Here is a 15,821-nt window from a genome sequence, read left to right on the forward strand (position 1 = left end):
CTCGGGGCACTTGAATCTGTACCTCAGGAACCTGGGACCAGTGGGGAGGCTGACTGAAGTCCTGGGATCAGGGTATCCACTGTGATACTGAGGCAGAGGAAGCAAACTCTACTCTCTGGGCCAGATCTGGATCTTAGTCATGTTTGACCTTCACAGTATTGGCTAACACTTAAAATCAGCAGCTTTCTCACAATATTCAGGATTCTTGTCTTCTCTTTAAAAAAAAAAATCAGAAGATCTGGCAATGCTGGGTCTGCATTCCTCTGGGGCTGCCTTTGTGTATTGTCAGGGTGCGCCATCCTGTGCTGTGGCAACAGTAGGCCCGAGCACACAATGAATCAACATGGGAAAGCTTGGTTTCCTACTCACGTCAAAATCTACATGTCAACGTAATTTAGGCAGCTCTTCTCCAAGTGGTGACCTAGGGACCCAGGCTTCTTCTATCCTGTGGCTCTGCAATATTCATTGCCTGGCTGCCAAGATCTCCCTGGTCACCTTCTTCACTCTAGTTGGGGGAAAAGAAGGAGTGCATTACTGAGTGACAAATTTTTCATGGGCCAGGACTGCATGTAGCATTCATGCTTCTGTCCACGTTATACTGGCCAGAGCTCAGTCACATAGCCCCAACTAATTATAAGGAAAGATGAGAAACATTGTCTAGCAGGAAGAAAAGGAAATAGAGCTTGGTAACCATATGTGTACTCTCGAGTTCACCATAGTTTCAGCCCCGCCTTCTTCACCAATTAGTTGTCTACCCAGCAACTACAAGCAATTGAGTTTGCAATCTCCCATTTAGTTATTGGGAATTGTAGTGGAAATTATCCAAATTTGGAATTAGATGGATCTGTGTTTGCAAATTGGTTGGCCCTAGTATTCCTTAAGATAGTGATACTTTAAGAGACACCAAAACACAGTGGCTGAAATGAGATAGAAGTTTATTTCTCTCTCATTTAAAGTCCAAGTTGGTAGGTGATCCCAGGATGTAGGGCAGCTCTAATCCATGAGGTCATTCAGGAACCCAGGCTCCTTCTATCTCATTGCTCTGCCATCCCCTGAGGTGTTGCCTTGGTCCATGTGATTGAAAATGGCTCATCTCACCACCAGTGAGAAGAAGGAAAGAGGAACTGGAGGGCATGACCTGGGAGTTTATCACATCTCTTCATTCACTCACATCCCATTAACCGAAATATAGTCATATGGCCCATAAAGCTCCAAAGAAGCCTGGAAAGTGTGACTTTCTGCTGGCATCCATATGCCCAGCTATCATTTGGAAAATTAAGTTATTAAGAGAAGAAGAGAGGGACAACTATCAGTAGGCCACAGTCATTTACTATTTGTGTGACTTTGGAAAAATACTTAATCTCTCTGTGCCCCTTTGTCTGTTTGTTTACTTGCAAGAAGGTGGTAATAGGACCTTCCTGTATGAGTTAGGAATGTGTTTGGCTACAAGCAATAGAAAATTTACCTATAATGGATTAAACAAATAGGACTTCAGTTTTCCTATATAACAAAAGATCTGAAAGTAGGTTATTGTTTAGTAGGTTGATGGTGTTTGAGAAAATATTTCTGTGATTTTTTTTCCTTTCCTTCATGGTCCCAAAATAGTTGCTCAAAGGCAAGAGGAAGGTGAAGAAAGACAACAACACTTGCATCTTTCACTTTTATCAGGAAACGCAAAAATCTTCCTAAGCTCCCAGGCACTCAGTGAGTGACAAATTATCCCAAAAGAGTTAATCACTCTGAACCTCAGTTTCCCCATCTATTATATGAGATGATAACACCTATCTCATGGGGCTGTTGTGAGGATCAATGAAATAGTATTTTTAATATGTCTAGAGCATTGCCTGACAAATGATAGATGCCCAATGAAAGGAAGGAATTATTATCTGAGGCAGTAGAGAGAGCATCAGCTTTGACAGTTCTGTGTTTGAATCCTGACTCCGGTCCACATGACTTTAAGTTGTTTACCCTCTTTGAATCTGTTTCCTCTTCTTGAAAAATGGGGATAATAATACTTTCTTTACAGGCTGTTGTGAAGATTGTGAAGATTAAGTGGAATTGTGTATACTAAGCACTCGGCTTACAGGAGCAATTCTTTCAAAGTTTAAGCAGGAGCCACCCTGAATTTGGCTGGGGTGAGTAGGAGACAACTGGAGGTGCTGGGTATATATTGCTGAGCTAGCTTCTCCCAGGTCACTCGCAGAGGGCCGGGGCTGTGTAACCAGGATGAGTAGAGCAAAAACACCACTACCGAGGCACGCAGGGAAAGCCAAACGCAGGTCAGGTTAGTAAAAGAAGCATCCATCCAGGGGCCAGTTCACCCTCTGCTCTGCCTGAGACAGAGACAGCTATCCAGGTGAGTTTGAACAGGACTCTGGCTACCTGCCTAGGCAGGAGGCTCGACATTTCTCCCCCAGACAGCAGTGGTGAGCTCTGATGGCCTGGAGGTGACCAGCAAATGCTGACAGGGTCCTGCAAGCAGAGGGCCCCAGGCAGGGCTCTGGAGGATGCCTTCTTTAGCAGAGTGGCTGAGCAGCTGTGTTGGGGCAGGATGATGTGCCAAGCGGCTGTGGCTGAGGTCAGCCTCATGATTTACAAGGAGACTGTAGGTCATGACTGGCTGTAAAGGCTTCATCTCCTGGGGGCACATTTGGCCAACTAGAGGAAGAGGGCCTTCCCTCCCCATAACTCCTGGGAGGGGTTTCTTGAGGAAAGAGATACTGAGGAGGAAGGATTAAACACAGTCCAGTGTTTGCCCCAACCAGTCTGCTTCCCTCCCTTTCCCCTCTCTCTTTCTCTCTCTTTCTTCCTTCTTTTCTTCCTTTCTTTCTTTCAACAGCTTTATTGAGATATGATTTATGTACCATAAAATTCACCCATTAAAGTGTATAATTCAATGGTTTTAAGTATGTTCACAGAATCACGCAACCATTACCACTATCTAATTCCAGAACATTTTCCTCACTCCTAAACAGAAAACCTGTACCTGTCAGCAGTCATTCCCCATTCCTCCACCCGCCAGCCCCTGGCAATCATTAATCTACTTTCTGTCTCTACGGATTTGCCTATTCTGGCCTTTTCATATAAATGGAATCATACAATATGTGGTCTTTTGTGACTGGCTTCTTTCACTTAGCACAATGTTTTCAAGATTCATCCATGTTATAACATGCATCAGGACTTCAATCTTTTTTATAGTTGAATAATATTTCGTTGTGTAGACATACATTTTTCTCACCCATTCGTCAGTTGATGGACAGTGGGCTCTTTCCACCTTTTGGCTATTATGAACAACATTGCTATGAACATTCATGTACAAGTTCTGTGTGGACATACATTTTCATTTCTCTTGGGTAGATACCTAGGTTGGTTTTATGGTAACTCTATGTTCAACTTGTTGAGGAACTGCCAGATTGTTTTACAGAGTGCCTGCACCTTCTTACATTGCCACCACTATATATGAGAGTTTCAATTTCTCCACATCTTCACCAAAACTTGTTACTGTCTGTCATTTTTATTATAACCATCCTAGTGGGCGTGAAGTGGTACCTCATTGTGGTTTTGACTTGCATTTCTCTGATGACTAATGATATTGAGCATCCCTACCTTTTCTTAAGAGCAAGCTGAGTGGCTCCTTCTGTAGAAAACAGCATGGAGATCACGCAGTTTTGGGGGGAGGACAGGCGGAGAGCCTTACTGCATCCCAGAATGACTGCTGAGAAGAGCTTGTGCTCTGTTATTCAGAGAAGGACTAAGAAGAATCGGGAAGTGGGTGTTCAGAGTCCATTGACAGTTTGCTTCTGGTTTCCCACCTTGGTTACAGAGATTGTTGTTGTCTCTCCCAGAGTTGATGGGCGGAGGCTCCTGCTCTAAGTGGAAAGTTGCTTTAAAAGGCAAAGTGGTTAATATAGTCAACTATTCAGTAGTGTTAAGGCTGCTCCATTTGACTTCGCTGAAAACAAGGTTTATGAACAAGGTCGAGAATTCATTAGGTGCCCTAGCAAGCCTTAAGCAGAAAGGATTTAGCATTTAGAGCTCTGGTTCCCAGCTTCTTACTGAGTTTTCCTTTTCTGTGAGCACGAACTGGTAATTAAAGACCCAAAACTGCTGGAAGTAAGTGAGCAGAGAGATTCATGGCCGTCTCTGTGGAACTGGATGGAACTGCTCCCTCCTCCTCCTCCAGTACCTAGGCACCAAGGTTAGGAAGAGGCTGTCTCACGCCCCAGGGGGAGAGAGAAAATAAGCTATTTCACTCTGTGTGCTCTGTTTTTTTAAAGCACTAAATTCATCGCTGCCTCCTCCCCCACAATTCCCACTTTCCCTCTTCTGTAAAACAAGGTAGTAGATCTGAGATCTTCTGAAATCTTGCCTTAAGTCCTCTTCACAAGGAATTCTCTTTGGGCTAGTTCACAGAACCAGGAAGGAAAAAAATCCTCCCCCTCTGCCTGGGCGGAATAGGGAAAGATGGGAACGTCTCCTCAGACTGCTGGCCGGGAGACCTCCCCAGGAAGAAGCAATAACTCACAGCTCTGCTGGTTGTTCTTTGAAGTGGGAGAGCGTGGTATGTTCTGAAAAACCACCACCATTTCAAACAGCATTCTAACGACCCTCTGATGGGGAGGTTTTAGAAGGGGTAGGTGGGGAGGATGGTTTGCAAAGGGAACACCAGTTGTCTGAATGATCTGCTCCTTTGAAATGCCTGGAATTTTCTTCTTCAAAGAACTGTTAAGTGGAATTTGGCTTTCAGGTATTCTGAAAACTTCTTCAGACTTTCAGCAAGTTTCCTAGCTTGTGTGGAGACCATTCACGTATTTATTAAAATAATAACCTGTAAGATCTATCACATTCTGTGTCTGTTCCGGGTAAATTCCCAGCCGTGAAAGGCATGAGTCATGCTCTGTGGAGAAGGGAGTTGGCTGGATCTCTCACTTTGTTGGTCAAGGATGAGGAATAAAGGTGGAAGGGATTATTTTAAAAGTCAGGAAAGGAAGTGGACACATGCATATGTTGCAATTCAGGACCATGATAGTTCCTGATGTGCTCTTGTACGACTTGGGATGAGAAATGCTTGGGGTGAAAAGTAGAAGACAGGAAAAAACACTTCTTCTGGAGTGTTCGTGGGTGGGTGGAAGGTGGGGTGGGGACAAAGGACAAATGGTCTCAGGGGAACTTATCTTTGTTCTAATGGCTGGTATTCTGATGGAGAAATGAATAGCGCAATCCCAAAACTCGTTCCAAAGCTATAAATTTTTCTAGAACCAAGAATTTATTTCCAATCTAAATTTTAAAAGATTTATTTTTTTCCAAATATGTTCCCCAAACACCAACAATTTACTATTAGCTTCTCTTGTGGGGGTGAAGGAATAGAAGGGGAGGGGGAACAGGCAGTGGAGAAGCTGCAACCAATTTGTAATAGTGGTCTGGTCCAGGAATACAAAAATCAAAGACATTCCTGGTCATCACTCTATTACAATTAATCCTTTTGGATTCTTAGAAGGAGTAAGATAATTTACGTGAAAATTTTTCTCCATCAAACTCACCTTGTTAATCTCCTTGCTGGAGGGATTCCATAGTCTCACTGAAAGTTAATGAGTTCTTAGAATAAAAATTGGAGTGTGTGTAAGATATCTGTAGCATTTAGCAGAACTATGTGGGAGGTTAGAATGCTGTAACTATCCTGATTATTTAAAAATAAAACTATTTACATGCCGAACTTGATGTAAAAGAATTCCTCTGCATAAATAAGAAAATACACACAATATTCTGGAGGAGGTTGTGTAAGAGTTTGGTGAAGAATTGTTTCACGGAGGATAGAGACATTAATGTATAGATTATATCTTCCACTGAAATCTAAGCCATTTTATTTTGCAAGCAAGATTTGGAAAATTAAATTAATTTACGTAATTGCCAATGTATACTTAAAAATCTTAAAAAGATATGTTAAATTGCTTGTATATGTCCATTATAAGTATAGTCAGTGACCATAATTTTAAAACCAAAAGCTGGGCACATAATCTGCCAAACAGTATTATACAATCATTCATGTTGCATGCATTGCTTGAGTGCCTACTGTATGCCAGGTACTGTACTAGTTTCTGGGAATATAATGATGAACTAGAGAGTCATACAGGGTGATTATAGAGCAGAGCATTTAAAATTAAAACCGTCTCAGAAAATAGATGACTGCCGTAATTATACATCATGACTTGTTGGATATTACAAATTTTGCTACGTCCTTTGAATTTAGTGAGTAATTTTTTTCATGTGACCAAATGTCAGCAATTACACCTAGGTTTCCACATGGGGTATAAAACAGCGTGTGCATGTTGTGGTTTATGGGCTTTCCTTAATGTTAAGTCCCCAAAGCCTACAATTTAGAATGGCTTATATTCCAGAAGCTTGTTTACAAGTCACTTGTTCAGTGGTTGGTTTCCAAAGCCAATCAGCAAAAACCTATTTAACCTAAAAAGTAGCTGAAACAATGCGCCAGTCTTATAATTAAAACTAACCACTAGGTTTAACAATATGTCTAAAGTTAGGGGCATTCAAAGTTCAACTTGTGGTTCTAGAAGCACATTTTTCCTAGAAGCAGCATGGAGATAGGAGTGGGAACAATCCCCTAATTCCAAGATAATTGAGGGAGCTATCGCCTCAGCAGGGGCAGGTCCAGGTTTTGTGATGGCCTGAAGATTATAACACGCAGGGGCCTTCTTTAGGAAGAAGAATGTACTATTATGAATACAAAATTAGATATGAGACCTTGGAAGGGACCTGTGCGAAGACCCCTGAAGTTTAAGCTTCATCAGCATCCAAGTAAATCACTTCTACACCTGTGACAGGGCCAGCCAGGTAACAATTGATGGATGGAAGATTTGGCAGAAGTGCTGATTGGTGGGAAACAGTTAAAGGACGAAAGGAGATAGACACCAGGACCTTCACAAGGTCCATGTATGGAGATGGGACATTTAACAGCTGGGGTTGTTTGTTCTTGTGTCCTGGATGGTGTGGATAGTCAGGGCTAAGGGCATGTTATTGGAGGAACAGGGCCTTGAGGTGGCAGGATGGGGCCATATGTGGGACATTAACAGGGTCCGTGAAAGGATGGGTGGGACTGGCCCGAAGGCTGAAAGTGGAAGGATGGGGATGGGGACAGATTCTACAGCTGCAGTGGGATGGGGCACTGGGGTTCAGGTTAGCTCCATATCGCTGGGATTAGGTGTAGAAGGATTGAGTCAGCATCAGGGAAGGGGATTGTGAGGAAAGAAGGGAGGTACATTCTCAGCTGCAGCAGATGGAAGAAAGAAGCGACAGGTGCAGAGGTGGCAAGGAAGGGCGGGGAGCTACCAAGTCCAGAAGGTCAGTGACGTAAGGGCCGTGCGTAAGTGGGAAGACTCGAGTCAGAGCCGCCTGTAATCATGAAGAATGATAATGCTCACACCAGGCCAGAACATGATTTGGATGACTTATGAATTGAGAAAACCCATTCATTTCAGATGAATTAAAACAATTTGTTAGCAAACCCACATGAACCTGTAATTTATCTGTAGTAGTTAGGCTCAGGTTAAACTTTAGTGAGCACCCTGTGGTGACAAGAGATAGGCTCATGATCTTGAAATAAAGGCCACTGGCTTGGTCAAGAATAATTGTCTTTCATGAGGAACAAGTGAAATGGGATTTTGATTTCTTACACTAGAATAGCTCGAAACAAAGCCGGTTGAGAAATGAAGGGTCTGCATTTGAGCACCACACAGTCATTTCCCTCTAAAACCCCTGTCAGGGAGAGGCTCCGAATCTGACTTTTCCACAGCTCATCCCGAGCCTTCCATGGCCGCAAGCCACTGTCCTGACGAGTCTGACCGGAGGGGTTTCCGCATTTAATGCCCCAAGAATTCTGGTTCTGAAAAGAATGCAAAGGCTATTATTTATTCCTAAGTATGTATCTACAAATAGTGTCCTTTAAAAAGCCATCTGCAGCATCGGGCAACGATGAAGAATGGTAGTTATGAAATATAGGGGTGGAGTGACAAAAACCAACCAAATGCTCAGTGTGTTTGCAGTTCTGCAATCTGAATCTAAGATCATATATTATGTGAAAGAGTCCTGAGTTGTCTTTCTTATTCATGAACAAGTATATTTCAAGGCAAGAAACAGAAAATGTTTACTTGTGAAGTGTATCAGTCAGGCTCTCTGACCAGAAAAACAGAAGCCATTCCAAGTTTTTCCAACAGAGGAAATTTGTTCTAGACAACTGGTTACCTAGGAAATGGAAGAGCTGAGAGGCCAAACATGGAATCCGGAGAGGAGCTGCAGAGGTTAGCAGCAACAGGAAGCTGCTCCCACCTTAAGACGGGAGGGACGATGGACGAAGTGGCATTATCAGAGCCCAGAAACCAGGGTCACCCAGAAGGAATGAGAACCGTAGTGGAGACTTCCCAGGTGGAGCTGAGACCACATAACTGGTGCTGGAAATACGACAGGAAACGGGAAAATACCCTGGTTTCTTTCTTTTTTTCCACTCTTTATTCTAATGACCATGCCTTCCATTGGTTGTTCCTAGATGGAAACCAGAGGTCAAAGGAAACTGGGAAATGTAGTTTCCTACAACCAAAACAGAGTTCTGGATTCATATACGAGCAAAGCGGATGTGGACTGCACATCACAAAACATTTAAATTTTGTCTAAGGCAGAATGTTACCAAACCACCTTGGAATTAGTAACCCCCTATATTATCAACCCAGCGTTATTTACATAAGGTGACTAGAAAATGTTGCTGTATCACGAATGATATTCCTGAACCTAACTTTCATTGTTTTTAATATAAAAATTATTTGTGACTAGGTAATACAGGACCCCCCCAATTCAAAGTTACATAAGGATAGGTCGTGAAAAGTCTTACCCATTCCTCCCCGCCCCCAGCCACCCAGTTCTCTTGTCCAGAGGCAACCTCTCTGACCGGTTTTTTTTGTGCGTCTTTCTATATATCTATATCTATATCTATATCTATGTCTATGTCTATATCCATTTCCATATCATAATCTATACCTATCTTTTTCTACATATGGAAGACATGTATTTCCCCAACACAAATGGTAGCATATTATATGCACTGCTCCACTGACCTACACTTTAGAACCAATTGGGATCTACCAAATGAATACCTAAGATATTTATTCTCCTTGGAAATAAAATGGGTGTGCCCAGTGGGTCAGACATGTGCCTAGATGATAAAAAGCTGTAAATCATAAGGCTTGCAGACATCAATGTCCAACTAGTCATGCAAAGAATTCTCCAAGGCAGTAATTCAGGAGAAGTTTTGTCAGGCTGCCAGAATGATTCAAGGGTTTGGAATGACTCATTGGAGCTTGGGTTAAATAATCTTGGCTTAATCATATCACTTGGAGCAAAGGTAAGTCAAAGCTTTAAATCCTGGTGGATCAGTATTTCATCTGGACACTGACAGAGTAATTCTCTGCCCAGCAACAGTGTCAGGGTCAGAAAAAAAGCCCCAAATGCCTCATATTGTACATCAAGATAATGTCCACGTGCGTTAAAGAATTTGTATATATGTACGTGTTTATGTATATGTATAGACACATGTACAAATACATACATAGATTCATCCATATTACCCACATACATGGGAGGGAAGTAGATTTGAAAATTTCTCACATCTCTGGAGCAGGGATACTTTTATAAGCTTAGAAATAAAGAAGAAATTTCAAAGATAAAAACAAACTGAATTGATTAAAAGAACATTAATATGTTCTGCACATAACAAGAACACAAAAAATACAACACACTGGGAAAATACTTTTAACAAGTATGACACACAGAGGGATGGTATCTTAATTATTTAATACATTCATATGAGACCACGTAGTGTGGTGAGAGCAAGAACCTCTGCTCTGATGTTAGACTTCCTATGATGTGACCATGTCTGTGTCCCAGGATCTTCATCTGTCAAATGGTGGCAGTAGTAATACTTATCGGGGTTTTGTGAGGTTAAAATGTGACATGTCTGGATGGTACTTAGAACAGTGCCACTTGATAAACACTCAGCAGGAGTTAGCTATTATTGTTATTAATTAAAAAAATCATTAGATAAGTAAATGGAAAAAGAACCTGAACAGTCAATTCACAAAATGCAATCAATAAATTAACACAAGGGAAATGTTCAAATTTATAACTTATTCAAGAAATACATTGTTCTACTTTTGCCAAAATAATTTAAAAAATTAATACATAGTGCTAACAAAGATGGAGTAAAACCAATACACTTTTTGTGGCAATAACATTAGAAGTATCCTTTTGAAAAGAAAATTGGCAATGCATATTAAGAGCCATAACATATTTAAATTCTTGTTTGGTTTGAAATTTTGCTGCTTAGAATTTTCTTAAAGATATAATCTAAACAGATAACGTTATAAACTTATTTTTTTCTGCATTATTGATGTGAACTGCATAAAGTCCAAACAGCCAATATGTGTACCTGTAAAATATTTAATTACATTCTGGTACAATGATCAAACGTGTATGCCTCAGTACCACAACACCAGATGATAGTTATTTGCCACGAAATGGCAGTTCATTTACTAGAGTTATGTAGTTTATACTAAAAGTACAAAATTCAAAATTAGGATGATCATATAGTGACATTCTTATCATATAATTTTGCAATTTTGTAAATTTTCCCCATATTTAGGCCCATATTAAAAGCCTGGAAAACAATATACAGAAATAAAAATAGTTGTGTTTGGGTGATCCAATTACGTGACCATTTTTCTTTCTTTTTCCAGTCCTTTAAAATTTCTCTAAAGTGACTTTTATTGCAGTAACATTGGTTTATAACATTGTATAAATTTCAGGTGTACATCATTATACTTCTATTTCTGCATAGACTACATCATGTTCACCTCCCAAATACTAATTACAACCCATCACCACACACATGTGCCGAATTATCCCTTTCACCCTCCTCCCTCCTCCCTTCCCCTCTGGTAACCACCAGTCCAATCTCTGTCTCTATGTGTTTGTTTATTGTTGTTATTATCTACTACTTAATGAAGGAAATCATACGGTAAAGTGACTTTTAATTTACAAAAGTAATGTATGATTATTGTTAAAGAAAAAAAAGTCAACATTGCAGAGGCATATAGAGCAGAAAGTGCAAGTCCTCCAGGAATCCCCTCCCCCATTTTCTACTCTCCTCTCTCTATTTCCTCCCTCAAATCCCATTCCTTTCCGCAGAGATGATCACTTAGGACTATGTCCTCCCAGAAACTTCTGTAAGCAGTTACACACACATACACATCCATACATGTGCCTCACACATTTTTTCTTGCGTGAAGGAAATTCCTATTATTCTGCAACTTGCTTTTTTTGCTTGATTTATACATCAACACATATATATTTTATCTAATTCCTTGTCAGTTCAAATAGAATTGTTTCACTATTTTTAATGAATGACTACATTGTATTCCATAACACGGACATACCACAGTTTGTCTAACCAACCCACCGTTGATGAATTTTTGTGCAGCTTCGAATTTTTTGCTATTGGAGACACTGCTGCAATCCTTGTACTCTTCATGGGTATGTGTGAGTACTTCTTTAGGATAGATTCCTAGAATGAAATTACTAGGTCAAAGATTTACACATTCAAATTTCTGATAGTCATTTCCAAATCATACTGTGAGAAGACTTTATCAATTTATATCTCCATGAAAATTTGTTTAAAGAAAGTAGTCAAAAACAAAAAAGTCCCATGGAACTAACATAAGACACAATCAAATGTGCCTACACCCAACTGAGCTTCACCCCAAAGGTGAGTCATTTAATTTGGGTTGTACTCTTTTGGATATCCTCATGAATTTGGCTGACTCATGATTGTGCTTATCCCTTGCTCCTTCTTTTTTTTGAGGAACATTAGCCCTGAGCTAACATCCCTTGCCAATCCTCCTCTTTTTGCTGAGGAAGATTGGCCCTGGGCTAACATCTGTGCCCATCTTTCTCTACTTTATATGGGACGCCTCCACAACGTGGCTTTGATAAGCAGTGCGTAGGTCCGCACCGGGGATCCGAACCTGAGAACCCCGGGCAGCCGAAGTGGAGCACACGAACTTAACTGCTACACGACTGTGCTGGCCCCCTCCCCCTGCTCCTTTTTATTTTGAGAATATTAGTGACTATTATCTGGTGAAAATGCCCATTTCTGGGCATGGTCCTAGAAATGTGTGTGGACTGACGAGAGCACACTAAGACTGACAGCTTTGTAAATTAAGCTAATTTTTCTGCCCTGTTCCTGGGCATGGCTGTGCAGGTCTGCTCCATTCACCAAAGACCCAGTGCCCTGGGTGCAGGCAGGGGAGAGCAGAGTTCACCCTAAGGAAATAGCTCCTTTTCAAGTTCATAGAAAGATGCCTTACAGGGTCTCAGCTGCCCTGATCATTCATAATTAAAACTTTCTTTATTTAGCTGGTTCTTCAGCCCTGTATTTAACTGATTCTATTGATAGAGCTCATCATATTAAGAGGATGATGAAAAATTTATATTAACAATTAGCCCTAGGATGTAAAATATAAGTACAGTTTAAGCATAGCTGAGCATTTGGCTATGACAAGAAAAAGTTTCGGTGAGCTAAGGAGCCCAATGAGAATACAAGCCACTAGGTAAAGAACTGTAATTGAAAATACAGATAGTCTGATAATTTTCATATCATTGATAGATTTTGGAAAATTACAAAAGTTAACTGTGATGTATATATAGTTCCAAGTAGTGAAATAAAACAGGGCTAAGATACATCTAGCATATAATTGCTGTAGCTGTTGATTATTGTTCCACTGTTAAATTTTTTTCCTCAAGTTCTAATTGAGATATTTTCAAGCAGATATAATTATTATTGTACAGTGGATGTTAAACAAGGTATTTCACCTCATCTCTAATTAGGCACAGGTAATAACAATTTCAGTGGTTAGCTATCTGATACGTTGTGGATCATCTTCTAATTTAAGAAGACATCTACACTACACTTCAATTGTTTAAACTGGAACATACACAGTGTGCCTGTAATAGCTGTCAATAGTGAGCAATTAAAAGAAAATTCTGAGCATAGAGATGAGGGACTGATATATATAGATTGGGTGAGGATCTCACAAAACTGGATTAACGTGGTTAATCCCATGGGCCTAAATAACAGCAAGAAAGATTTAGGTTAGACTTAAAAGAAGGAAGGAGGAAAGGAAGAAAAGAAACAGGAAAGGACGAAGGAAGGAAGGGGAGAGGGAGGGATGGAGGAATGAAGGAAAGAAAGGTAAAGACAGAGGTAAGGACAACTTGCTGAGAGAAGGTGTGTTTACCTGGAGTTTCCAGGGTAATGACATCATCTTTTGGGGATATCTTTATGAACTTGACACACGAGTTTATGAAAGTAGGTTTTTTTGTTTTTTTTATTTTTGGTGATGGCAAGGAAAGGAAATTTTGGAAGAGAATGAAAGTGACTAGTTCTTTCTTAGAGATCTAACGAGATTATTCTTGCTTCACCCTCTGTGACTGCAGATCCACTAAGAGGGAAAGTGAGGACTGAATGCGTATGGACCACAGCTCTCAGGCCTCTTCTGGTAGCTCCGAAATCTTCAGAGTCTGTGAGGACCCCTGTCCTTGGCTGCATGGGGAGTTTGGATCTGCCAATGAAGAATTGCCACGTCATGATAACATGGAGTTCAGCCTGAGCCCAGCTGTTGAGTCCATGGAGGTCTCGGGCAAAAAGAAAACTTGTAGGGCTGGTAGGAACAGTGCATCAAGGGGCGGGCAGCATTAGACAAATGTGCTAGAAGGTGGACGGAGGAGGAGATACCTGTCAGCCACAACTATTTGCCAAATTCTCTGGTGATGGCAACAGCTTTGGGGAAAGCCATTCCGAGTTACTGGGGTAACAAGGGATGGGCCTGATAAAGTAAAGCCACAGGTAGCCACAACTAATTCTTAAATTTTGTCTAAGCCTCAGAAGCTAGCATCTTTCTTGTCAAACTACTAAACTGTTTACAAATAGCATTGGACTGGTCTCAATTACCTTATCAATTCTTTCCTTTTCTTTTTAGCAAGAGTACTTCCTGTCGTAGAAACTAGTCTCTCCCTCTCCCATTCCATTTCCCAAAAATGGAGGTAAGGTAAGAGCAATATGTCTCTGGGCTGATTCTCTGGTTAACTGAGTATAGCCCACATGTTTTTATCTAGAAGATAGAAACCCTGAGGTAAAATCTCGGATCACAATAAGACACCTCTCACTTACCAGTGTAAAAGACAAGAAGCTCTCCTGCAAGGACAATAAAAATAGTTGACATTCATGGACTGATCACGAAGAACTGGGCACTGTGCAAAGCGCCTGTTCACATTGCAGAATGCAATCTGGACCACATTCCCTTCGAAACAGATGTAGTCTTGTATTTATTATCCTTATTATACTGGGGAGAAACCTGAGTAATAGAGAAGTTTAGGAAATTGCCCAGGGTCTTCTAACTAGTAAATGGCAGTAACCAAGACATTTTGACTCCCATGTGGAATTATTATACTGCATTCCCAACCTAAGGAAATCCCGACCCTTGATATAGTCAAGGAGAAGGCTGCATCCATTTACCTGTTGCGGCTTCCTTTTGGTGTCTTTACTCATGAATATAAACCATTTTTGAATATCACCTTGGAAAGGTAGCTTTTGAGTTGCACCTCTCCCATGCTTATGGCGCACACATTAAACGGTGTACCTGATAAAGTAATGACACGAAGGACTGAACCCAGCAGACCGCAGTCTCAGAGTCCCCTTGCGGGACCGCCAACGCAGATTTAGTGCTCCTGGGAAAGAAGCGTCCTCCCTCAGTTGCAGAGTTCAGTCTAAACACTGTGAGTATATCATCCGTGACACACAGTGAGGGAGGAAACCACTTTATCTGTGCGGCTCACGCCCAGTGATAAGGGGCAGTAGGAGTGGGGTTTTTCTTTCCTCATGGTTGGCAGAAGTCCAGTAAAGCAGCCGTCAGATTCTCCCATGGCCAGAGGCTTAAAGGAACTTCTGGGGCTGGGGGAGAAAGAAAAAAGCTATGTGACCCAGCAGGTAGAGCAGACAGGTGACAGACTGCACTCCCTTCTGCCAAGTACTGTGGTCACAGCCTGGCTTCAGCAGTCCCTTCTGTTGGGGCTGTGTGTATTCCTCTCTCTGCTTAATGTTTTTGGATGGGACAGAAAAGTGTTAATGTAGTGCAATGCCAGCTCTGCAGAGAGACGCTGAACCCAGAGTGGTTTCTCCCCTCCCCTAGGCCAGGAAGCCTCTGGGTTAGGATCTGGTATACAGCTAGCCCAGACCCAGCTGAGTACCCTGCAACTAGCTAGCGATCTGGTAAATATCCACAACGCCTTGTTAAGTGAAAACAGCAGCTTATAAAATAGCAGTTCACTCAAAATATGCACAGGAAAAGCCTAGAAGGATAGATAGCACAAAGTTAACAGTGGCTACCTCTAGAGGGTGGGAATATGAGGGATTCCTCTTTCATTTCATTCTTTATTCAAACATTATTTATTGAGCAGCTACCATGATTGAGCCATAATAAGTTCTCATAAGTATTTTCTTTTATGTTTTAAAACACACAGATATATGAACATCTGTTTCTTTTGTAATAAGAAATAAGCTATTTTTCAAAGACTACCTCATACCTGTTAAGAAAAGTTTTACCTCCTTGGAAGAAAATCTAATACACAAAAATCCCAAACCTACATAAAAATAAGCTAGGAAGTGACTGTTCATTTTACAAATGGATTCACCACATGGTTCTTTT

This window comes from Ceratotherium simum, chromosome 5 (assembly GCF_057802395.1).
Source record: "Ceratotherium simum simum isolate JZ-2026a chromosome 5, ASM5780239v1, whole genome shotgun sequence".
Taxonomy (NCBI): domain Eukaryota; kingdom Metazoa; phylum Chordata; class Mammalia; order Perissodactyla; family Rhinocerotidae; genus Ceratotherium; species Ceratotherium simum.